General features: G+C 37.3%; 2 pseudogenes; both read left to right on the top strand.

Annotated features, from left to right (window-relative positions):
• The window catches only part of LOC110203829 (transcriptional regulator ATRX-like), a 236,255-nt pseudogene that overhangs the window by 115,386 nt on the left and 96,475 nt on the right, over window positions 1–24,394 (top strand).
• Window positions 4,659–6,221, top strand: LOC110203647 (ubiquitin-conjugating enzyme E2 Z pseudogene; annotated as a pseudogene).

The raw sequence follows: 24,394 nt of genomic DNA, 5'->3' as shown, positions 1-24,394 counted from the left end.
GAAAAGAGAGAAAGTAAGGAAAATAGGATAGGAGGGAATGGGGACTGGAAAGAAGTTCTTGTGAATAAGAGAAATTACCATATGTCAGGCTATTACCTCACCAAAAAAATAGCTTGACTTACAAGCAAAAACTACCCACCCAGCAAAACTGAATTATAATATTATATTGGTGGGGTGGAGATGTTGGGAGATTGGACAAAAACTGTGAAGGTAAAACATCAAAGTAAAAACTATTGCAAGAAGTTAAAGAAAAACTATACTCTATACAAAAGCTCTTCAGGAAATAATGGAATAGAATAAATTACCTAGAAGCTGGTTTATAGAAAACTGATTCTATATGAAAATTTGGATGACTCCCTTTGAACAATTACAGAGGGGAAAAGGAAATAAGGCTGTGGTTATATAGAAACATTTCTCAAAAATGCATTTGAATACATGTTGCATTTTGTAAAATGGGAATCTTATTTTTAAAATATAGATTGTTATAATTATTCTATTCAATTGTATTATTTGGGGTAAGCATTTTTCAAGAAGTTGATGGTGTTGCTAGTTTCAGTTAGAAGCAAGTGTAACTTCTGTCTTGAAACTAATTGTAAAGTTGAAGTTCCTCATGAAATATTTGCTTTCCAGTAGTTCTAGAAATAACACTTCTCAACCCCTAAAAAACAAATGCTGACTTTTTTTGTCTTAGAAGTAGAAAGTTTTTTTTCAATACAGAAATCAGGGAAGATAAATTGGAAACATTCAAAAACCCTATCTCCACATGAAATGCATTAAATATTTCTGGTCACAAGCCAGACAGTTGTGTATGTGTGTCTATGTGTGTATGTCAGCAAGATGACTGAAATAAAATAATGGTCATTTTATTTTCCAAGATTTTTTTTCATAATTTTGATTTCTGGTTTGCATATACTTTACAGTGAAGGCACCTATTTTTTAGGTAAAAGGGACTGTGCATAGGAAATAGAAGACATTCTTGAATTTCATGCATCATAATCTATAATAAAAGAGCATTCGTTTTTTTTTCTTTTGGATCATGTACAATATTTAGCAAAGAAAATAAGTGAGAACCTTTCAGATATAACATTTCAAAAATTACTCTGATAAGAGTTGAAACAAATATAGACAAATTTGTACAAACTGGCACCAGCCTCTGATACATTTCATTAATTTTTCAAATAACATTTTATTTCCCAAGTAAGCATGTGAAACTGGTGAGAAATGTACTGTTAAAATTAAAATGGCTGTAGTATTACTAAATAACAATGTTAATCTTTAATTATTTATTTTGAAAATATATTGTATTTGAAATCAGTGATTTGCATTCCTATTCACTGTTCTTGAGTACTATTATATATATATATATATATATATATATATATATATATATATATATATATACAACAAACAAATATTAATGCATCGACAGGAGTTTAGTGAGAGTCTAATGTAAATAGATGACAATCCTTGCCCATATGGAGATTCCAATTTAAGTGAACAATTAATGAATATAAAAAATATCAAAAATTTTTTATTCTCATTTTATATATGTTTATTTTATATGCCATTATGACATTTTTAGTAACAAAATTTATCATGAATACTAAACCATTTTCGTTAAAATTGGTAAATAAAAGGTTTTTCTAGGCCCCTGGAAAGCAAGTAAAGTTATAGAAAACAGAAAAAGAAGAAAGGGAAAGCATAAGAAGTTACCTCACAAACTTAAAAAAACCTTGTAAATTAATTCATTGATCATTACATTCCTTAGATCCTCCCTGATTAAGGACAGTTAGAGCTGAATTTGTTGTTTTGTTTATTGGTGAGACTTAAGAAAGTAAAAAAAAAGGAAAAGAAAAAGTTAAGTAAAATCTAGATTATTTGAAAAATTTGAGTTGTGTGTATAGTTTTCCCTGACAGTTATTCAACTTTTACCATCACACCCTTGCATGCACTCATTTCTTGAAAGAGAGGTGATGGACTTAGAGTACAGAGTGATACATGTATTTCAGAACATGACCAATGTAGGAATTTTTTTTTCTTAAATGTACAAGTTTTGTTTTGAAAAAGCATATTCTTTTCTACTTGTCCACATAGTTCAGATGTCAACAGTAGTCCAAAAGGAAATTGTCCAGCGTAGAGTTCTTACTTTTCTATAGTTTTTATATGTACCTGGTTTTTGCCTTTTTACTCGGTGGTGTACAAATACACTTTTCTTTCTCCAAATTAAAAGTTATTACTTGGTGAATTTAATCTTCTTTATATCAGTGTTACTTGATGTCACTGAATCTTTTGGCAACACTAATTTTATCTAAATAGTGTGTCTTCTTTGGGTTTTTGTAGTAGTGGTTCCTTTTTTTTGCCGTTTAAATGCTCCTGTTCCCTTTGCTGAGTAATAATAATAATAATAATTGGGGTTTTTTTTGGGGGGTGGCTCCATTTGGGATTTTCTTGGTAAATATATTGGAGTGGTTTGCCATTTCCTTTTCTTGTTCATTTTACAGATTAGGAAAGTCAGGCAAGCAGGGTTAAGGGACTGCTTGTCTGGGGTTACATAGGTAGGAAGTGTTTGAGGTCAGTGACTTGTTGAAATTATGAAGGCATATGAGTATTTCATTATTGCAGCTTTTTTGTTTCTTTCAGAGTTTTTGTCTAAGGTTTTCATTTTTATTTTACTATTAAAATCTAGCATTTAGCATGTAATCTTGTATTTTTATTAGATTGCTGTTTAACTGTGGTAGGTTTTTTCTGAACTGCATTTTCGTTTTAATATTAATTTAGTTTCTTATTGTGTTTGCTGATCTGTTTTGTCGAATAACTGAGGCTTTTTTTACTTAAATCATTTTTAGGCAGGTTACTTAATTCAAACATTTTTTTTTTATTGCTGAGATCCAATCACCATCTCTATCTGTTTAACATGTGGCCAATAGTTGTTCACAGAGGCTGTTTTCATTGTGGTGCCTGTTAGCCAATCAGCAGGCTCTCGAGGACTCCTGTATCTCGAGGATTAGGAAATTTTTTAGTCCCTCCTTGTGCCCAGCAATATACCAACTAGTGAACAATACAGGTACTCTTGTCTTCCTGTGATTTCCTGGCTACATTCGCATATTGTGTTAAAAACATTTACCTTTTTTATTCTTCTCAGGTTTCTTTCATTTAATTTTTAATTTTTCTTTATTGTCCTTTATCTTTTGCTTTTTTACACTTTTTTTGCATGAAAGTATAAAATTTGTCTTCAGCTATTATTTTCCACTAAACTTAAGATTCGTCACTTTGAATATTGAAACTTGTTTTCACTAAAATATTTAATGTACTCTAGGGTTAAGGGAAAGTAGATTAAATAATATTTTAGAAGATGAATGGGATGTCCTAGTGAAGACTCCTCAGTGTAATTAAGGTTTGGGATGAGGCTGAGTGGGATGAGGGGTCCCGTGAAAACTTTTTAGAAGAATAAATAGAAATTGTATTAGACTCAAGGCAGGCATAGCAGCCCGACAGGCCTAAGTTTCAATTTACTAGAAATCACCTGATTTATGGGAATTCAACCCCAAGTAGCCACCTCCTTATGTCATTGCTCAGTAGTTAAAGTTTGCCAAACCTGAAACTCCTGAAGAAGCCCTCCCCCCCACCCCCAGTATTTTGTTGATGCACTTGTTGCTGTTGTCGGTCATGGTGGTCTGGCTATACAATACAGTGTCTAGCTTGACTGCACATCTTTAATTGCTTCTTTGCTATTACTTCAGCAAACTAAGAAATATAGAAATGTGTATTGTATTCATTGTTTTGTTTTCAGTTTCTATGGTACATTGAGAATGTGAGCCAAACAGTGGACAGTCGGTGGGAGGGGGGAATTTGCCCATTAGGGCTATTTAATCAGATCCTTTGCTTCTGTCTGTGTCTCCGCTCATCAGAGTATCCTGGTGGAGGGACACCCAAATCTTGAGATTTGAAATAATAATAATAAATTAACTTTCTGTTTCTCCTTGGATACCTCTGTGTGTTCTTTAATTTGAGTGGCATCCCACATAGAAGATAAATGTAATTTAAATGACAACTTTTGAAAAAAATGGAATTTAAAAAATATTTCTAAGAGTCAAATTGGCTTTGCTATTATAATGTTACATGCTGTGTCAGAATGTTTTTGTGTTTGGAAAATGAATGTTAAATCCTTTAAGCAAATGGGAAGAAAATGTTGCTTATTCAAACCAATGGAAATTTGTATGGATCGTATTTATGAAAGACTGTATCTTATATTCTTTACTTAACTAGTTTCTGCAAATTAAAATCATAGATTAATTCCATCTCATACCTAAAATACAAATGAGCATTTAAATTGTGGATTTGGCATTATCAAAACCAACGTCCCAGACAACATTTATATTTCTGGTTGACTTTTTTGTCTAAATTGGTTTATTTCTTCTCCTTTATTCATTTCAATTCTAAATGGCTGAAAAGAGAGGCTTTGTTATGTACTATAATGTAGTAATGTAGTATAATGAAACTAAGATTTTCCCACCTGAATCCCCCTATGGAAATCTCGGGATTTTTTAATAATAATAATAATAATAACGAGGATAATTTTACCTCCAGCGATTTCTAGAGGGAGGAGTGTGGCTTTATTAGGAATGTTCTAGTAAACCTTGTCTTTGGCTGGAAAAAAAAAATCGAAGGAAAGGCCGCTGTGGCCGGCGGACTGGTTGGCATGGAGTCTCGGAAGCGGAAGTGGAGCGAAGTGACGGCGATGGTGGCGAGTCCCACGGCGGAGGTGGCAACTGCCGGGGCTGAGGGTGAGGGGACCTCGGCTTCGGGCGCGGGCGGCGGCCGGAGCCGGGGGAGGCCTGGCCCCGCCACCTGTTCTCCCGCCCTTCCCGCCCTCGGCCGCTGCCTATGGGGCCGCCCCGCTCCCTCCCTTGTCCGTGTGGGACCGGACGCGGAGCTCGGACTGGGACAGCGAGAGCCCCGGGCAGCAGTGCCTGCTGCAGATCAAGCGGGACGTCACCGCCCTCTACAAGGAGCCGCCCCCCGGCGTGTTTGTTGTGCTGGATTCCCTGGACATGACTAAGATCCATGCATTGAGCAAGGGACCGTTTGACACTCCTTATGAAGGGAGCTTCTTCTTGTTCCTGGTTCGCTGTCCTCCAGATTATCCCATCCGCCCACGGAGGGTCAAATTGATGACCACGGGCAATAACAGGGTGAGGTTTAACCCCAACTTCTACAGCAGTGGGAAAGTCTGCTTGAGTATTCTGGGGACTTGGGATGGCCCTGCCTGGAGCCCAGCCCAGAGCATCTCCTCAGTGCTGATCTCCATCCAGTTACTAATGAATGAAAACCCCTACCACAATGAGCCTGGCTTTGAGCAGGAGAAACACCGAGGAGACAACAAAAAGTACAATGAGTATATCTGGCACGAGACCCTCAGAGTGGCAGGCTGTGACAGGCTGGAGGGAAGATATCTCTGCCCTAAGCCCCTGAGGGGTATGATGGAGAAGTCCTTTCTAGAGTATTCTGACATCTATGAGGTGGCATGCAAAGACCGACTATCCCTCCAAGACCTTCAAATGGAGGAACCTTTTGGGGAGAAGCGAGACTGCTTTGACTACGAGTTTCTCCTGATTCGTCTCCAGGCAATTCGTCTGAGGGTGCAACAGAAACAGCAGCAGCACAGTGCTGAAATAGACTCTGATAGCAGTTCATCTAAAACAGTGACAGATACCCAGGGGAGTTCAAGGGCCTAGACGGCCCCCACCCCATCCCTGGGATGGAGCGGCACCACATCTCCTTCCAGCCCCAACAGCATCCTGCCTGAGACAAGAAGAACCAAGGACAGGCAGACCCCAGGGTGGGAGTGGGCTGTTGTTTGCAACCTTCTTGGCATCCTGGTACCAAGGACAATTTTCATCCCATGCCTAGGGCCAATCCCGAGGTATCAACATACAGCAGAGCCTGGAGCATGGTTCTCTGGCAAAAAACTGAGGGACATTTCCACTGGGGCAGTTTCTTGGGGATAGAAGACAAAGACTGCAACACTCAGAGGGGCTTGCTCAGAATAGTCAATGGGGATACCAGGAGGGGGAGGGCAGGGTCAAGGGAGCCGGGAAGGAGGGAAACAGGAGGGTGTCACATGACCTGTCCAGGTGGTTGTCTGCGTGTCTGTCTTTCAGTCTTGAAGCTGGGTCTTCCCCTTGCTTGGCCCAGCCCAGCCTAGTGTAACCTCCTGGACTTCATTTCCTGCCTGCCACCATAATTTTCTTTTCCCTAATATATAGTCACTGTTCTAGACAGACCAAAGAGAAGGAACAGTGGTGGAGTCTGAGCTCCTGGTCAGAAAGCTTTAAGTAGCACGAAAAAAAAATTCAAATAAGAGAGATGGAGGAAAAACTAAAATAAATAAATAAATGAACAAGCAAATAAATAAATGAATGAATGAATGAATAAATAAATAAATAGATAGATCGATAGATAGATAGATAGATAAATAAATGAATGAATGCATAGATAAATGAATGAATGAATGAATGAATAAATAAATAAATAAATAAATAAATAAGAATAAGCCAAGAAAAGCAAGAAGACTATGGAAGTCAACCAATTAGAAATGGAGATCTAGAATCTTAAGGAAGAAAATGACACCTTGAAAATTAGAATTGGGCAAGGTGAAGCCATCAAAATTAGAACAAATCAAGAAATAATTAAACAAAACATGAATAATGAAAAAATAGAAGAGAAAATGAAACATCACATAAGAAAAACAACAGATCTGGAGAATAGATCCAGAAGAGAAAATGTGGAAATAAGTGAATTAATTGAAAGCTATGATCAAAAAAAATCTTGATACAATAAGACAAGAAATAAAGAAAATTGTCCTGAAGCATTACAACAAGGGGAGGAAAGTAGAAATAGAAAAAAATCAATCAATCACCACTTAAAATATACCCTGTGAGGACAACTCATTGGAATATTATAGTCAAATTCTGAAATCCCCAGCTTAAGGATAAAATACTAAAAAAAAAAAAAAAAAAAAAAACAATTTAAATGTGATGGTGCCACAGTCAGACTCACACAAGACCTAGAAGCAAAGACATTAAAGGACCACAGGTCTTAGAACACTATGTATCAAAGAGCAAAAGAACTAGGGTTCCAGCTGAAAATATCATACCCAGAAAGTTCAGCATAATCCTGAATGAAAAAGGACATTTGATAACTGTCAGATTTTCAAGATTTTGTTAATAAAACAAACAAACCTGAACTTCATTGAAGTATCAACATACAAAAGCCAAGAGAAATGTGAGGTACCTACCAAAGACTGATTATGAGGGACTCAATAAGGACAAACTGTTTACTTTTTATATATGTAAAACATAAAATATATGTCTAAGATTCTTATTAATAATTGGGTAGCTCAAGACATTTCCAGAGGCCTTATGATGGAAAATGCCATCCACGTCCAAAGAAAGAGCTATGAAAGTTGAATTACTATTTTTTTCTCTTCTGCTGAGTTTTGTTTCCTCTTTCTGATGGTTCCTCTTACTGGTTTTTTTACTTACAACATCACTAATGTGAAAATATGTTTAATAGGAATGTAAAAGTATAGCCTATATCAGATTGTGCGCGGTCTTGGGGATGGTGGTGGGAAGTAAGGGGGAGAAAAATTTTAAACTCGAAAGCATAAGGAAGTGATTAACTCAAAATAAATTACTAAAAATAAATAAAAATAAATAGTTGCATAGCTCATTAAAAAGATTTGAGTAGACCTGTGTATGATGTGACTTTAAAGTAGTAAAATCATTTAGAAAAAGCTAAAAAGAGTAGTTATTTTATACAAATGAGGTGCAAGAGGAAGAATTGATTCAGAGGAATTACATGGGAGAGGAGGGCTGGTAATTCTGGTAACCTACTTACATCACAAATGGGTTCAAGAGGAAACTCTGTGTGTGTGTGTGTGTGTGTGTGTGTGTGTGCACGCATTTATATTAAGAAGAGTACAAAACTCTTCTAAATTTAGAAGACATAAAATGATGATGGAATAGGGAGGGGGAGAGGACAAGGGAGGGTTAACTAAAGGAGGAATAGAGAATAGGGTATTTACACTTATGGGAATGGGAAGATGGGGGAGGGATATTTGGAAGGGGGTAGGCTAAGTAATAGAAGGGCAAGGTAATGAGCAGACATAAAGTAGAAGACTCAAGAGAGATAAAAAAAAACAAGAGATACGCACAAACATAAAAACAAAGATCAGGTGTAGAATTTGCTGGGAATGCATATGTCTATATATGTCTATATATATATGTGTGTGTGTGTGTGTGTGTGTATATATATAGAGGAATATATCTGCACTGCATTGTAGCCTTCTGGGCCAGGGGAGGGAAAAAAAAGAACAAACAAAAAAAATGCATAGCAGGGAACAAAAGAAAACTTACAAGGAAACAAAGAAAAGATAGCTCTCAACAAAACATGTAGTATTAATCATACACAATTTCTTTAAATGAAAATTTATTGTTATATGTTTTGAATCTTCTCTTATGACATGCTTTTTTTTCTTTTCTTACTGTCCAATCAAATTCCAATATTTAAGTTTAGGATATGTTTTTGTTTGCTTTTCTCTGTTCTGTGGGGGCAGCTACATGGTGCAGTGGATAAAGCTCTGGCCTTAGAGTCAGGAGGATCTTAGTTCAAATCTGGCCTCAGACACTTGACACTTGCTACCTGTGTGACCCTAGGCAAGTCACTTAACCCCAACTGCCTCACCAAAAACCAAAAAAAAAAAAACAACTTAGAATTGGGCAAGTGGAAACTAATGACTCTATGAAACACCAAGAATCAATCAAACAAATTCGAAAGAATGAAAAATTAGAAGAAAATGTGAAATACCTCATTGAAAAAAATGATCAAGAAAATCGATCCAAGAGAGGCAGTTTTAGAATCACTGGACTACCTGAAAGTCATAATCAAAAGGAAGATATGGACAGTATCTTTCAAGAAATTATTGATGAAACTGCCTTGAAGCCCTGGAACCAGAAGGCCAAATAGGCACTGAAAGAATCCACTAATCACCTCAGGAAAGAGTTCCCCAAATAAAAACTCCAAGGAGCATTATAGCCAAATTACAGAACTATCAAATCAACGAAAAACACTGCAAGTGGCCAAAAAAAAGACAATTCAACTATCAGGGAGCCACAATCAGGATTACACGAGACTTAGCAGCTGCAAAATTAAAGGATCAGAGTTCATGTAACATGATATTCAGGAAGGCAGAAAAGCTACTCCTACAACCAAGAATCACCTACTTGGAAAAATTAAGCATAATACTATGGGGGGGGGAATGGTCATTCGGTGAAAGGGATGAATTTCAAGCTTTCATAAGGAGAAGACCAGAATTGAGCTAAAAAATCTCACCCCCAAATATCAAGACCTAAGAAAACTCTAATAAGGGAAAAAGGAAAAAGAGAACATTAGGGATTCAATGGAGATGAACTGTTTACATCCCTATATGGAAAGATAATACTTGTCATTCTTAAAAATTGTACCACTAATAATACAGCTAGAAAGAATATACATAGACAGAGGGTATGGGTATAAGGTGAATTTGAGGTAAGGACATGAAAAATAATTAAGGGATGAGAAAGAGGTCCAGGTGCAGAAGGAAGGGAAAGGCAGAAGGGGGGTAAATTATTTCACATGAAGAAGAGCAAAAGACCTATTACAGTGGAGGGGAAGATGGGATGGTGGGCAGTGGGCATTAGCTTGAACCTTACTCTCATCAGTATTGGCTCAAAGAGGGAATGATATACACACAGGTGAATATAGAAATCTGTCTTACCACACAGGAAAGTAGGAAGTGAGGAGATTAAGTAAAGGCAGGAGGACAGAAGGGAAGTGACAAAAGAGAAGTCAGATCGAGGAGGTGGTACAGAAAAGCAAAACACTGTCAAGGACAGAAAGAGTGACAGGAGAGAGAGGACAAACAGGAAGAAAAATAGGATGGAGGGAAATACAGTTAGTAAGCATAACTGTGGATGTAAATGGCATGAAACTTCCCACAAAAAAGAAATGGATAACAGAATAGATCAAAAACCAGACTCCTACAATATGGTGTTTACAAGAAACACACTTGAAGTAAAGAGACACACACAGAGTAAAGGTAAGAGGCTGGAGAAAGATCTATTATGCTTCAGCTGAAGTAAAATTTAAAAAAAAGCAAGTGTAGCAATCCTTATCTCAGACAAGGCAAAAGCAAAAAGGCCTAATAAGAAGAGATAAGAAAGGAAACTACATCTTTCTGAAAGGTAACAGACATTTAAGTAATTTCAATACAAACATAAACACACCAAGTGGTATAGCATCCAAGTTCTTAAAGGAGAAATTAAGTGAGTTACAGGTTCATGAACAAACAAGAGGTAGAGAGCATCACGGGATGTAAAATAGATCATTTTGATTATATTTCATAGAAAAGTTGGTCTTTCCCTGCTCGAGCACCCACATTGAACTGTGTTTCTCTCCCAGCCCGGCGCAATAGACCTTTCTGATCAATCATCCAGGTTGTGTTGGGCTGGAAATTTGTTTCACTCTGTCCATTTGTGGGTTCTGCTACTCTAGAATTTGTTTAGAGTCATTTTTTTTTACAGGTATTTGGAGAGGTTTGGGGGAGAGCTCAAATAAGTCATGGCTTTTACTCTGCCATCTTGGCTCTGCCTCCTTCTCCAGCTCATTTTACAGAAGAGGAACTGAGCCAAACAGCTTTAAGTGGCTTGCCCAAGTCTGAGGCTAAATTTGAACTCAGGAAAATGAATCTTTCTGATTTCAGGCCTTCATTCTATTCATGGTGCCAGTTAGCTGACTGTTAAATGAAATTACTAGTATCAAAAATGAAAAGGGTGAATTCACCATCAATGAAGATGAAATCCAAGCAACAATTAGGGGCTGTTTTACTAAAGTGTATGTCAATAAATCTGACGATCTAAGTGAAATGGATGAATATTTCTAAAGACACATATTACCTAGAGTAAGTGAAGAAAAAATATACTTAAATTACCAGATCTTAGAGAAAGAAATTGAATAAGCCATCAACCACCTAAGAAAAAAATCCACAGGGCAAGATGGATTCACACGTGATTTCTATCCAACATTAAAAAAAAAAGCCTATCAATTCCAATACTGTATAAACTATTTGGGAATAGAAGCAAGAGAAAAGTCCTGCCAAATTCCTTTTATGACACATATGTGGTGATTTTATTTAAACCAAGAAGAGCCAAAACAGATAAAGAAAATTATAGACCAATTTTCCTAATGAATATTGATATAAAAATATTAAAATGCTCATAAGGAGATTACAGCAATATGTCATCAGGATCATACATTATGACCAGATGATATTTGTACCAGGAATGCAGGGCTGGTTCAATAGTAGGAACAGCACCAGCATAAGTGACCATATCAATAAGAAAACCAACAGAAATCATATGATTATCTCAAGAGATGCAGAAAAAGCTTTTGATAAAATACAGCACCTATTCCTAGAAAAAAAAAACTAAAGAGCATAGGAGTAAATGGAGCTTTTTTAAAAAATAAGTAGTACCTCTCAAAAACCATCAGCAAGAATTATTTGTAATGGGGTCAGATAGAAGCCTTACCAATAAGAAATAAGGATGCCCATTTTCACTGCTATTATTCAACATTGCACTAGAAATGTTTGCTATAGGAATAGGAATAAAAGAAGAAATGGAACGAATTAGTACAGGCAATGAGAAAACAAATCTATCACTCTCTAGATGATATCATTATATACTTGAAGAATGCTGGAGAATCAACTAAAAGAATTAGTTCAAGTAATTAACAAATTTAGCAAAGTTGCAGAATATAAAAGAAATTCACATAAATCATCAACATTTCTATATATTAGCAAAAAAATCTAGCAGCAAGTAATTAGAAAGAGAAATTTCATTTTAATTGGATAATATAAATTACTTGAGAGTCTACCTGGAACTCTATGAAAACAATTACAAAACGCTTTTCACACAAATAAATTGGGAAGATGCCATTTGTGCATGTGTGGGCCAAATTAATATAATAAAGAAGACAATTCTACCTAAATTAATTTACTTATTAAATTACCAGTAAAGCTACCAAAAATTCTTTTATAGAGCTAGAAAAATCATAAAAAAATTCATCTAGAAGAACAAGAGGTTAAGAATATCAAGTGAATTAATTTCAAAAATGTGAAGGATGGTGGCCTAGGAGCATAAAATCTTAAAATGTATAAATTTGTAATCATTAAAACTATCTGGTATGGGCTAAGAAGTAGAGTGATGAATCAATGGAATAGATTAGGAACAAAAGACATAGTAGTAAATGCCCATAATAATCTAATTTTTAATAACCCAAAGACCTAAGCTTTTTGCACAAGAACTCACTATTTGATGAAAACTGCTGGGAAACCTGGAAAATAGTATGGCAGAAAGTAAGTATAGACCAAAATCTTCCACCATAAATGAGGAGGAGCTCAAAATGGGAATATCATTTTTAGACATAAAGGGTGATGCTATAAAGCAAATAAGAAGGCAAAAAATAGTTTACTTGCTAGATCTATGGAGAAGACAAGAATATATGACCAAGCAAGAGATATAGAGCATTACTAGATTAAAAATGGCTAATTTTGATTATGGCAAATTGAAAAAAGTTTACAGAAACAAAACCAATGCAATCAAAATTTGAATGAAAGCAGAAAGCTTCCCAGCTTTATACAATTTATATATTGTGACTCTGATAAAGGCCTCATTTCTCAAACATAAACAGAACTGAGTCAAATTTCTGAGAATACATGTCATTCCCCAATTGTTGGTGAGATTAATGCTTATTTCTCCCTTATATTAATAATGAAATATTGAAGTAAAACCAGTATATTTTCAGGAACCTGTAGGTCCTCAGACTCTGAAAGACATTGCTAAAAATGGACTGGAAGCCCATTGTGCCCTACTCAGGGTTGGCTGGGGATAAATTCTTTGATTAGATTACCAAAGACTGGACAGTTTAGAAGAGCACCCCTCAGTCCTTCATTAGAGTAGTTCTACCTCTCATTTTCTCATTAATTGTTAACCAATCAGAGTTGATTGCCACCCTCTGAAAACCCACTTCTACAAGGGCATATAAGCCTCCATGATAGTCCTTGGCATCTGAGAGTGCCACTGACATTTTGTATTAATTAAATGCTAGCATTATTAATGAAATGATTAATTACCCAATAATTATGTCTCTCAAATTTTTTAATCTTCACAATGGTAAAAAAAAAATAAGAACAATTTTCAGACAAAGAAATCAAACCTCTCTATGCCTATATTTTTAAAAATGCTCTACGTCACTATTGATTAGAGAAAGGCAAGTTAAAACAACTCTGAGGTACCACCTCACACCTGTTAGATGGACCAATATGACAGAAAAGGAAAATAATAAAAGTTGGAGGTGACACAGGAAAATTGGGACACTAGTACAGTGTTAGCGGATTTGGGAACTATTCCAACCATTCTGGAGAACAATTTGGAACTATGCCCAAAGGGCTCTCACACAGTGCATACCCTTTGATGCAGCAATACCATTACTAGGTTTGTATACAAAAGAGATGAAATAAGGAAAAACAACCCACTTATACAAAAATATTCGTAGTTAGGTATTTTTGTGGTGGCTATGAACTGGAAATTAGTTCTGCTCATTATTTTTGCTATGCAGGCTATACATTCTGCTCTCATAACTCTCATGCATAAAGCAAAACAACCCTGAGATTTCACCCTACACTCTCAAGTTGAGAAAAATAAAAATAGTCAATGTTGGAGGAGTTATGGAAGAATAGGCACATCACTAAATTGTTGGTGGAGCTGTGAAATCATATAACCATTTCACAAAGCTATTTGGAATTATGCAAGTAAAGTGACTAAAATGTCATTATCCTTTGAATCAGAGATTCCCTTACTGACCTTATACCCCAAGGGAGCCATGATAAGAAGAAAGACCCCTTATTCTCCAAAGTATCTTAGCAAGAATTTATGGAGATAGCTAAAAAGTGGAAACAAATGGATACCTATGGCTCATGAGGAATGGCTAAACACATTGGGGCTCATAAACATAACAGAATATTACCATACCATAACAAGTGATGTGTCTGATGAATACAAAGAGGCATAGAAAGATATATGTGACCTGATGCAGATTGATGTAAGCAGAGCTAAGAACACAATATACACAGAAACCATAATGTAAATGGAAATAAAACACCAAAAGTCAAAAGTAGATGTAACAAAATCATAAAGATCAAGCATGATTCAAATGAAGAGATACAAGAACACACCGCTAACGTACCCCTTTGTGGACATAAGAGGTCGATAAATGGTACAGATAGCACATGATCTCAGACTTTTTCAATGTGTCCATCAGTTCTCCTGAATTATGTTTTCTCATTAAAAATACTATTAGTCATTTCAAATGGTTCTCTGGGAGGGTGAAAGGAAGGTATATGTGGGAAAACTATGGTGATATAAGATACACAAAAAACAATGAAAATGTATTCTTTCAAAAAGAGAAAGTATAACATATATATATATATATATATATATATTTAAAAAGGTGATATGGAAAAAAGATTAAGGAGTAAGGGGAGCCAAGATGGCAGAGTAAGCAATAAGTCACTTTCACTTTCCCTTATTGACCTTGAAAAACCCAAAAAATATTTCCCCAGGAAAAATTGTGAAACAGTGGAGCCAGCAGAAAGACGAGGTGCAACAGTCTTTTAGCTCAGAAGGCTTTGGGGATTAACCAGGAAAGGTCCCTCTCTCTGTGGCTGAAGGGGACCAGTACGGGAAGGGAAGCGTCTCGGCAAGCCAGTGACCAGGTCCCTAGGACATAGCACAAGAAGCTTGAGATGCTGCCCTCTGTGCACCCAAAGCAGAAACCAACTTTATAAGCCAGAAAAAAAGGCAAACAACATGAGCAAAAAGCAACATAGAAAAACAATGATCCTAGAGAAGTATCTTGTTGACTGGGAAGATCAAAACACAAATTCAGGAGAGCACAACATTGTGAATATACCCACATCTGAAACCTCAGAAGAGAATATGAAGTGGTCTCAAGTCCAAAAAGCCTTCTTGGAAAAGCTCAAGAAGTATTTCAAAAGTCAAATAAGAGAAGCAGAAGAAAAATTGAATAATTACTTTAAAAGCACAGTTGACCAAATGGGGAAAAAAAAAATACATACACTGAAGAAAACAACTCCTTAAAAAGTAGAATTGCCTAAGAAATCACGTGATCATTACAATAGATGCAGAAAAAACTTTTGATAAAATACAACACCCATTCCTATTGAAAACATTAGAAAGCCTAGGTAGAAATGGAGTCTTCCTTAAAATAATAAAAGGCATCTATCTAAAACCTTCAGCAACCATAATACGTAATGTGGACAAACTAGAAGCATTACCAATAAGATCGGGCATGAAACAAGAATATCTGTCATCACCACTGTTATTCAATATTGTACTGGAAATGGTAGCTTTAGCAATAAGACAAGAAAACGAAATTGAAGGTATTAGAATAAGCAAAGAATAAAGAACGCTATCACTCTTTGCAGATGACATTATGATATACTTAGAGAATGCTACAGAATCAAGTAAAAAAAACTACTTGAAATGATAAACAACTTTAGCAAAATTGCAGGTTATAAAATAAACCCATGTAAATCATCAGCATTTCTATATATTACCAACAAAGCCCAACAGCAAGAGATAGAAAGAGAAATCCCATTTAAACTTACTGTAGACATTATCAAATATTTGGGAGTCTACCTCCCAAAACAAACCCAGGAACTCTATGAACACAATTACAAAACACTTTTCACACAAATAAAATCTGATCTAAATAATTGGAAAAACATCAGTTGCTCATGGGTAGGCCAAGCTAATATAATAAAAATTGCAATTCTACCTAAGCTAATTTACTTATTCAGTGCCATACCAATCAAACTACCAAAAGATTATTTTATAGAGTTAGAAAAAATAATAACAAGATTCTTTTGGAAGAACTAAAGGTCTAGAATATCAAAGGAACTAATGAAAAGAAATGCAGGGGAAGGTGGCCTAGCAATTCCAGATCTTAAATTCTATTATAAAGCAGCAATCATCAAAACTGCTTGGTACTGGCTAAGAAATAGACAGGTGGATCAGTGGAATAGGTTAAATATGCAAGACACAGTAGTCAATGACTATAGTAATCTATTATTTGAGAAACCCAAAGACCCCAGCTTCTGGGATAAGAACACACTCTTTGAAAAAAACTGCTGGGAAAACTGGAAAAGAGTGCGTCAGAAACTAGACACAGACCCAAATCTCACACCATATACCAAAATAAAGTCAAAATAGGTTCATGATTTAGATATTAAGGCTGATACTATAAGCAAACTGCGAGAGCAAGAAATAGTTTAGCTATCAGATCTATAGAGAACAGAAGAATTCATTACCAAATAGGAGATAGAGAACATTATGAAAAACAAAGTGGATAATTTTGATTACATTAAATTGAAAAGTTTTTTTTCACAAACAAAATCAGTGCAACCAAAATTAGAAGCAAGGCAGAAAATTGGGAAGAAATTTTTACAACCAGTCTGTCTGACAAGGGCCTCATTTCTAAAATACATAATGAATTAAGTCAAATTTATAAGACTACAAGCTATTCCACCAATTGATAAGTGGTCAAAGGATATGAACAGAGAGTTCTCAGATGAAGAAATTAAAGCCATTTGTAATCATATGAAAAAATGTTCTAAATTATTTGTTAGAGAAATGAAAATCAAAACAACTCTGAGGTACCACTTCACACCTATCAGAGTGGCCAACATGATAAAACAGGAAAATGATAAATGTTGGAGAAGTTGTAGGAAAATTGGAACACTAATGCATTGTTGGTGGAGTTGTGAATGGAGAACAATTTGGAACTATGCCCAAAGGGCTACAAAAATGTGCACACCTTTTGACCCAGTAATAGCGTTTCTAGGGCTATATCCCAAACAGATCATACAAATGGGAAAAGACCCACATGTACAAAAATATTCATAGCATCTCTCTTTGTGGTGGCAAAGAATTGGAAATTGAGAGGATGCACATCAATTGGGGAATGGCTGAGCAAGTTGTGGTATATGAATGTAATGGAATACTGTTGTGCTATAAGAAATGATGAACAGGCTGACTTCAGAAAAACCTGGAAAGACTTGTATGGTCTGATGCTGAGTGAAATGAGCGGAACCAAGAGTATGTTGTACAATAACAGCCATGTTGTGCGATGACTAGTATTGACAAACTTAACCCCCACCCCGTAATGTAATTTACCCTTATCTGCCTCCTCCTTTCTCAGTACATTTTCTAAGATCAGATTGATCCACTTATTGGGATCCATTTAACCCACTTGATTAGATTTTTTTTCTATTATTACATCGAAGTCAACTAATATCCACCCTCTTTATGTATACTCCTTTAACAAGGTGTAATAACAATACAGTTCTCAAGGGTTTCAAGTCTCACATTCCCTTGTAGGGGTTTAAACAGCACCCGCCCCTCCCTTGTTAACAACATATTGTATCCTTCTGTCCCATTTACCTTTTTAAGACGCTCTTGAGTCTTGTATTAAGGATCATTTTTTTTTTGTTGTTGCTGTTGTTGAGCTCTGGTCTTTTTATCAGAAAAGTTTGGAAGTCTCCTATCTCGTTGAATTTCCACCTCCTCCCTTGAAAAATGGTGCTCATGTTTGGTGGGTAATTGATCCTTGGCTGCATTCCAAGCTCCTTTCCCTCATGGAATATCATGTTCCACGCTGTGCAGTCTTTTAATGTAGAAGCTGCAAGGTCCTGTGTAATCCTGGCTGTGGTTCCATGATATTTAAATTGTTTCTTTCTGGCTGCTTGCAGCACCTTCTCTTTCATCTGGTAATTTTGGAATTTTGCCATTATATTCCTTGGTGTTGTCAATTTGGGATCTCTTTAAGGTGGTGATAGGTGTATTCTTTCTATGGTTATTTTCCCTTCTGGTTCTAGGAGTTCAAGGCAGTTTTCCTTTATGATCTCCTGAAAGATACTGTCCAAGCTCTTGTTTTTCATCATGGTTTTCAGGTAGTCCAACAATTTTTAAATTGTCTCTCCTGGATCTGTTTTTCCGGTCAGTTGTTTTACCAATGAGATACCTGGAGGTTTTCTGAGCTGGTTTCCACCGGTTTCCCCTGCCTTCACTGAGGCACTTGGAGGTCTACGTGTTGGTTCCTCCTATTGGTTTAAATTTTTGCTTACTACACTACTAATATGAAAATATGTTTAATAGGCATGTAAATGTATAGGTTATATCAGATTCTGTGCCATCTTGGGGAAGGTGATAGGTAGGAAGGGGAAGAAAAATTTTAAACTCAAAAGCATATGGAAGTGATTATCAATAAATCAAAATAAATTAATAATTTTTTTAAAAAGTGGAATTGGCTAAATGGAAAAGGAGGCACAAAACCCCACTGAAGAGTAAAACTCCCTAAAAATAAAATGGGACAAACGGAAAAGGAGGTACAAAAGCTAACTGAAGAAAACGATTCATTAAAAATTAGAATTGGACAATGGGAAGCTAATGACACTATGAGACATCAAGAATCAGTTAAAGAAAGTCAAAGGAATGAAAATGTAGAAGAAAATGTAAAATACCTCATTGGAAAAAACCACTGACCTGGAAAAAGGACCCAGGAGAGATAACTTAAGAATTATTGGTCTACCTGAAAGCCATGATGGAAAAAAAGAGCCTGCACAGCATCTTTGAAGAAATCATCAAGGAAAATTGTCCTAAAGACCTAGAACCAGAGGGTAAAACATTCATCAAAAGAATCCACGGATCACCTCCTGAAAGAGATGCCAAATTGAAAATGCCAAGGAATTTTGTAGCCTAATTCCTGAATTATCAGGTTAAGGAGAAAATCATGCAAGCAGCCAGAAAGAAACAATCCAAATATTGTGAAACCACAGTCAGGATTACACAGGACCTTACAGCTTCTACGTTAAAATATCTGAGGACTTGGATTGTGATATTCTGTAAGGCAAAGGAGCTTGGATTTCAACTAAGAATCAACTACTCAGCGAAATTAAGTCATTTACCTTTTTTTCAGGAAATTTAAAAACAAAATTCTCATGTCCCCTGGAGAAAACCTGGTTCGGTGGCAAAAGCTGCTCTAGGAGGAGGAATTGTATTCTGGAAAGAACAGTGTCTGCTGTGGAGTCCGAGAAACTGGGTTCCAATGCTACCTCTGATGCTTAGTACCTGTATGACCAAGGGCAACAGCTTAACCTTGTTGGGCCTCAGTTTCTCCTCACCGGCTAGGAGGAGATCAGTGAGGTCACCAGAGTGCCTAGGATCTTTGTTCCCTTCTCTGATGCAAGTCTCTTAGCAACAGCTGCTTGCCTTACGTGTCTTCTCATGCATAGCATTCTGCAGCCAGCATCTGTATTTCTCTTTCTCCTGGCTCTGGCTCCTCCTGTCCCTGTCTCTGTATCTTTATGTCTGTCTCTCTCACGATATACATACTATGTGTGTGTGTGTGTGTGTGTGTGTGGGTGTGTGTGTGTGGGTGGGTGGTGTGTGCCTGTGTGTACATAAGTGTGTATTTGGGGCATCAAACAATCATTTATTATGTGCCTGCTGCATGCGTGTCAGGCACTGTGATCAAATAATATACCCTTTGTACTTTGCCTTTTTGACTAGGTAAAAATAAAAGCTATCCTCTATTTTTTATAATATTAACCTGATGGCTCATATGCCAGCTTAAGGTCCTTTACACTTTACTTGTGGAGAATCAATATGAGTCTTTCCAGGTTTTTCTGTAGTCTACCTATTCATCATTTCTTACAAATTCTCAAGGAAAACTGCCCTGATATTTTAGAACCACAAGGCAAAATAGAAGTGGAAAGAATCCACCAATCACTTTCTAAAAGAGATCCTCAAAGGAAAACTCCTAGGAATACTGTAGCCAAATTCCAATTTCCCAGGTCAAGGAGAAAATATTGCAAGCAGCCAGAAAGAAACAATTCAAGTATTGGGGAAACACAATCAGGATAACACAACATTTAGCAGCTTCCAAATTCAGGGACTGGAGGGTATGGAATATAATATTCCAGAAGGCAAAGGAGATAGGATTACAACCAAGAATCACCTACCCAGAAAAACTGAGTATAATCCTTAAGGGGGAAAAAATGGTCATTCATTGAAATAGATGACTTTCAAGAATTCTTGATGAAAAGACCAGAACTGAATACAAAATTTGACTTTCAGATACAAAACTCAAGTGGAACACGAAGAGGTAAACAGGAAAGAGAAATCATAAGGGGCTTATTAAGGTTGAACTGTTTACATTCCTGAATGGAAAGATGATACTTATAACTCATGAGAGCTTTGTCAGTGGTAGGGTAGTTGGAGGGAAAAAATTATATGTGTGTGTGTGTGTATATATATATATATATATATATATATATATATAGAGAGAGAGAGAGAGAGAGAGAGAGAGAGACAGACAGACAGACAGACAGACAGACAGACAGACAGATAGTTAGATAGATAGATAGATAGATAGATAGATAGATAGATAGATAGATAGATAGATAGATAGATAGCACAGCGTGAGTTGAAAATGAAAGGGTCATATCTGAAGAAAAAAATGAGGGGTGAGACAGGATTATACTGGAAGGAGAAGGGGAGAGGTAGAATAGGATAAATTATCTCACAAAAAACAGAAGAGAAAAGGCTCTTACAGTGGAGGGGAAACAGGGGAAGGTGAGAGGGAATGAGTGAATCTTATTCTCATAGGATTTGGCTTAAGGAGGGAATAACATACACACTCAATTGGGTATGGAAAGCTGTCTTACCCTGCAGAAAAATAAGGGGAGTAGGGGACAAGAGAGCAGGGGAATGATAGAGAGGAGGGCAGATTGGGAAAGGGGGTAATCAGAAGCAAGCACTTCTAAGGAGAGACAGGCTCAAAAGAAAGACCATAATAAATGGTGGGGGCGGAATAGGATTAAGGGAAATAGAGTTAGTTTTTCCCAATATGACTACTATGGAAGCGTTTTGTGTAACTGCACATCTATAACCTATATTGAGTTGCTTGCCTTTTCAATGAGGATGAGTGGGGAGGAAGGAAGGGAGAAAATTTGAAACCCAAAGTTTTAAAAATACATATTTTAAAAAATGTTTTCATATGCAACTGGGAAATAAGAAATACAAGAAATGGGGTACAGAAATCTATCCTGCCCTACAGGAAAGCAGAAGGGGAAGGAGAAAAGAGAAGGGGGGGAGAGAAAGAAGGGAGGGCAGATTAGGGTAAGAGATACTCAGAATGCATGCCATCTTTGGGTGGGGTGAGGTGAGATGGGGTGAAAATTTGGAACTCAAAATCTTGTGGAAGCAAATGTTGAAAACTAAAAATAAATTTAAAGAAAAAAAAAAGAAAAATAAAACAGAAAGAGCCCAGAGTGTCATTAGGACCTGGGGTTATAACTCTGACTCCTGAAAAACTTACTTCTTGTCTTTGCTTTTGTCTTTGTCTTTTCCTTTCCTGTCTTCATCTTAAAAATGGGCCGTTTGTTCTCAATTATCTCTAACATCCCTTCCAGCTCTACCATGCTATATTCAAGGTCCTTTCAAGATCTAACATTCTGTTTCCTATGTGCTCACTGCCTCTGCAGGTGTGACTCTGCTTGAGGGCCTCTTCCACCTCTAATATTGTGGAGGATCCTCTCTGCTTAGACATTCTCGTTAAAGGCTCTTTTCAACTCAACATTCCCTGTTCTCTGGTTAGAAAAAAAGAAGTCACAGTGTGAACTCTCTTTGAGAAACTCATTCACTCCAATTCTTTGAGAACGCTAAAGGCATCACTGTGCCATTCGAATAGAGGGCAATGCTTCTAGTAGGGGGCTGGTGTAGTGATTAAAGTGTTGGATTTGAATTCAGGAAGACCTGAGTTCAAATCAATCCACACACAGGTCACAGCTGTGTGACCCTAGGGAAGTCACTTAACTTCTCTGCATCTCAGATTCCTTCTCTGCACAGTGAGATAGAAACTGGATTCACCGGTCTCTAAGGTACCTTCCAGCTCTAACATCTAAGATCCTTTCATCCTCTAATTGTATAAGTTCACCCTCTCCACAAAGCCATCAACACACAAAGAGGTGGATGGGGATTACATTATATTTATTGGGAAAGGAAGAAGGGTTCTAATGGACTCCAATTCATTAATATGGCCAAAAATATCCCAATCCAAATCTAGGTTGATTCTAGAGTACCCCAGTCTGTCTGGGGCAGGAGCAATCAATATTTTTATGCTGGTTTAGATATGCTAAATTTTGTACTAAAAGAAGATTATGTGAAGGAGCCTACCCAGCAATCCTGACCACAGAGCTTCTCCTGTGTGAACCAGGGCTGGGCAGGGAGCATAAAGTCCAATTGCAGTCTCTCAGAGAGAGAAAGAGAAAACTGCCTGGGCTGATTGAGAGAAGCAGCAGGGAGCTACCTTGGAGAAGGGTTTGAAATCTGGAGAGAAGGAGGGATTGGGCAAGTTAATCCCTGTTTGTGGCAGCCCAGGCTGGTGGAACATTTTGTGAGGGGGGAAGGGCTGGGAGGGCAATGAGGGGCTTCACCCAGCGGGGCTGCAGTCCTAGAATCATGGCATCTTCCAATCACAATCCCCCAGAGCTGGAGGGGACTGCAGATGCCACGCTCCCAAGCCTGAGCACCAATCCCCTGTACAACATTCAGAACTCGTGGGCATCCAGCCATGCTAGAGAACTCAGGCCTTTCCTCCTGAGATAGCTTCTTCCACTTTGGGGCAGCTGCCTCATGGAGGGACAGCAGTGATTTCAGCCTGATCCCCATCCCTCCTCCCAACTAGATAGAGTATTCCAACCCTCTCAATACTCCCTCCCTTCTCCCCACCAAACAGGGCTGGAAGTGTCATGTCTGGGTATCAGGGCATCCTGTCCACAGGGATCCATCCTGAGACCCAGTCCTGAAAGGGATGCCAGAGGTCAAGTGAATTGTCATGGTCACTCAGGTTAGGAAGTCAGAGCCAGGATTCCAAACCAGGCCCTCTGACTCCAACCCCAGTGTTCTGTCCATTACAGGGAGTGGAGAAAGAGGTAAACAGGCTTAAATAATGTTCAGTTGTAGAGGATCTATCTACATGGGAAAACCTGGCCAAGAACTGCACTGGGGAGGAAGAAGTTGGGGTGCTGGAGGGAAGGCCCTCCTCTCCATGAGATCAGATCTAACCTTGGTTCCCTCCAGGACCAAGGCTCAGAGGTCAATCAGACCAATAGGGAGGCTGCAGGAAGAGTGGTTCAGATGATGACTGGGGTTAATGGGACTGGTCCCAGTACCTGTAGCTCAAGCCTTCCTTAATGAACAAGGCAGTGCCCTCCAGAGAGCCCTGTAGAGGAGAGGAGGGAAGCAGAATTGGAAGTTCATAGATTTAAAGTGGAAGAGGCCCTTGGAATATCATCTTACCTCCAGAAAGAAGGAGCAGCTTTTCAAGGGGATTCACAGAATATTTAGCAAATAATGATATCATCATCAGTGAAGTTACAAAAGTGTTGGTCTACCTTTGGAAAAGGAAAATTGATCTTTTTAATTTATTTATACTGAGAATATGCAATAGAAATAGAATTTCATACTAAAAAGAACAAAGGAAGGTTTACTGAAAATCCAAGGGGGTAAAGGGCTTGAAAAGCTAAGGAATCCCTGCTTTGAACCAACCATATGAACCAATGCACAGAGGAGGAAGGACATGGAGCTCAGGCCTGACTCCAAACAGTTTCTGGTGCATTTCTACAGCCAAGCACAAGCTGTAGGCTCCCCAACTTTGGCCCTCTGTTCTCCTAGGACACACAGTCAAGCTGCCTCTCTAGCAGTACATAAACAAGGGAAGCAACACAATTTCTACTGAGGGTAAAACCGGATGGCAATCCCCAGAAATGTGAAATTCCTTAGAGAAGATCTAGTTGGGCATATCTTCCCTCTTTTTCTTAACTATTACTTTAAAATGAAGTTATTATTTATTATTAACATTTTTTTATATTTTGAGTTCCATATTCTCTCCTTCTAACCCTCCTCTGACACTGAGAAACACAAGCAACATATCAATTATAAAATTGAAATCATGCCAAACCTATTTCCTATTAGCCATATGAAAAAGCAAGAAAAATAAAGTGAAAAATTATACTGCAATTTGCATTTAGAGTTCACCAGTTCTTTCTCTAGAGGAGGATAACATTTTTTCATCATGTCCTTTGGAACTATCTTGATGTTTGTATTGATCAAAGCAGCTAAGTCTTTCACAGATGATCATCATATATGGCTAA

The sequence above is a fragment of the Phascolarctos cinereus genome, unplaced genomic scaffold, assembly GCF_003287225.1.
Source record: "Phascolarctos cinereus isolate Bilbo 61053 unplaced genomic scaffold, phaCin_HiC Scaffold_11;HRSCAF=466, whole genome shotgun sequence".
NCBI lineage: Eukaryota > Metazoa > Chordata > Mammalia > Diprotodontia > Phascolarctidae > Phascolarctos > Phascolarctos cinereus.
The sequence above is the reverse complement of the archived record's forward strand: the minus strand, read 5'-3'. Positions and strand labels throughout refer to the sequence as shown.